Source organism: Colletes latitarsis, unplaced genomic scaffold, assembly GCF_051014445.1.
Source record: "Colletes latitarsis isolate SP2378_abdomen unplaced genomic scaffold, iyColLati1 scaffold0078, whole genome shotgun sequence".
Classification (NCBI taxonomy): domain Eukaryota; kingdom Metazoa; phylum Arthropoda; class Insecta; order Hymenoptera; family Colletidae; genus Colletes; species Colletes latitarsis.
Window position 1 is genome coordinate 27,501 of NW_027488428.1, and position 2,500 is coordinate 30,000.

The following is a 2,500-nucleotide window of genomic DNA, read 5'->3' on the forward strand; positions in this document are numbered from 1 at the left end:
CGACCAGCCGAAACGGCTGTAGTTTATCGCATCGATTTCATCGAGCAACCGATGGACGCTGCCGCGTTCGTTCGTAAATGAATATTATACATACTCACGGATAGCCTGAGGCGAATGATCGCAAACGACGACGCGTCGATTTTGCGGCCATCGTTGCTCGCGCGACTAACGACGACCAGCCGAGAAGGCTGTAGTTTATCGCATCGATTTCATCGAGCAACCGATGGGCGCTGCCGCGTTCGTTCGTATATGAATATTATACATACTCACGGATAGCCAGAGGCGAATAATCGCAAACGACGACGCGTCGATTTTGCGGCCATCGTTGCTCGCGCGACTAACGACGACCAGCCGAGACGGCTGTAGTTTATCGCATCGATTTCATCGAGCAACCGGTGGACGCTGCCGCGTTCGTTCGTAAATGAATAATATACATACTCATGGCTAACTTGAGGCGAATAATCGCAAACGACGACGCGTCGATTTTGCGGCCATCGTTGCTCGCGCGACTAACGACGACCAGCCGAAACGGCTGTAGTTTATCGCATCGATTTCATCGAGCAACCGATGGACGCTGCCGCGTTCGTTCGTAAATGAATAATATACATACTCATGGCTAACTTGAGGCGAATAATCGCAAACGACGACGCGTCGATTTTGCGGCCATCGTTGCTCGCGCGACTAACGACGACCAGCCGAAACGGCTGTAGTTTATCGCATCGATTTCATCGAGCAACCGATGGACGCTGCCGCGTTCGTTCGTAAATGAATAATATACATACTCATGGCTAACTTGAGGCGAATAATCGCAAACGACGACGCGTCGATTTTGCGGCCATCGTTGCTCGCGCGACTAACGACGACCAGCCGAAACGGCTGTAGTTTATCGCATCGATTTCATCGAGCAACCGATGGACGCTGCCGCGTTCGTTCGTAAATGAATGTTATACATACTCATGGCTAACTTGAGGCGAATAATCGCAAACGACGACGCGTCGATTTTGCGGCCATCGTTGCTCGCGCGACTAACGACGACCAGCCGAGACGGCTGTAGTTTATCGCATCGATTTCATCGAGCAACCGATGGACGCTGCCGCGTTCGTTCGTAAATGAATAATATACATACTCATGGCTAACGTGAGGCGAATAATCGCAAACGACGACGCGTCGATTGTGCGGCCATCCGTTGCTCGCGCGACTAACGACGACCAGCCGAGAAGGCTGTAGTTTATCGCATCGATTTCATCGAGCAACCGATGGGCGCTGCCGCGTGCGTTCGCCCGATTGCGCGTGAAGTTACTGTTCGGAACCAAGAATATACGGGTGTATTATACCCGTTTGGTCGCAGCCACGCGCAAAGGCTTTTGAATGTACTGTACGCCCGGCCGTCGAACGATGGTTTTCCGTCATTCAGGAAACAAAAAGAAACTTTTGTCGTCGATATGGCGCGTTCAATCCTCCGTCGATACGCTGGTCGGAGGTGCGAACATCGAATATTTTTAAAGCAAAGAACAAGGAGCATTTTTAAATACAAAGAGAAAAATTGTAAATTGTATATGATTACCCTGAACGGTGGATCACTTGGCTCGTGGGTCGATGAAGAACGCAGCTAATTGCGCGTCAACGTGTGAACTGCAGGACACATGAACATCGACATTTCGAACGCACATTGCGGTCCACGGATAAAATTCCTGGACCACGCCTGGCTGAGGGTCGTTCACTTGTCCTAAAACTGCTTGCGTTGTTCTCAGATTCCCTAACCCCGCCGTCGTTTACCTCTCCTTTCGGGGAGATGGCGAAGAACGTTTCGGAGCCGGGTCGATGAAGAGAAAGGTATCAACGTACGAGCGAGAATTTGGGTATTTCGTTGGCGTTTGTCGCTGGACGTACGAAAAAGAATAAATATTATATATTATTGGCAAGTTTGCGCACCCCTTGCGTGGTGAGGCAGAGATCAGTCTGGACTCGCGCGAGTGTTTTACGGCGTCGTGCGTCGTGTTGTCTGGAGTATCATCACGACCGCCCGTTAAAGCACCGCTCCTACGATTTCTGACTTTGACGGCACTAAAAACCACCGTGGGGCGCAAATCGCGTTTCGTACAAATCTAATGATTACCGGCGCTCCCGACGTTGCCCGAAGTTAATAATTTATGCAAAGGAAAGAGAAAATAAAGCGTATACTAGTTTTGGAGCATAACAAAAAGGACACTGGAAAGAAATTTGATCAAACACTGATAATTATGATATGTAATATATGCCCTACCACGTGAAATTTGTGGTATCCGTCGGTCGTCGTCTTCCTCTCTGTTCGTTCGTACAGCCCCAGGGAAAAATGATAATTTATCAAACGAATCGGACGATCATCCTCTATGGAGAGGCTCGAACGAACACGACGAGAAGCGCGATACGAACGGAACCCAAAAGAAGGGATATACTCTGAGAAGTTGGTCGCCCCATGTCTCTCTTTGTTACGAATATGTATATCGATTGCGAGACCGCG

The 2,500-nt window shown here is 49.5% G+C and overlaps 1 non-coding gene across 1 annotated transcript; it reads left to right on the plus strand.

Moving 5' to 3' along the window:
- The first annotated feature begins 1,561 nt into the window (after window positions 1-1,561).
- Window positions 1,562-1,716, plus strand: LOC143351135 (5.8S ribosomal RNA). Its single transcript, XR_013081506.1, has one exon. It is a non-coding gene; the product is annotated as a 5.8S ribosomal RNA (ribosomal RNA).
- Window positions 1,717-2,500: the final 784 nt, after the last annotated feature.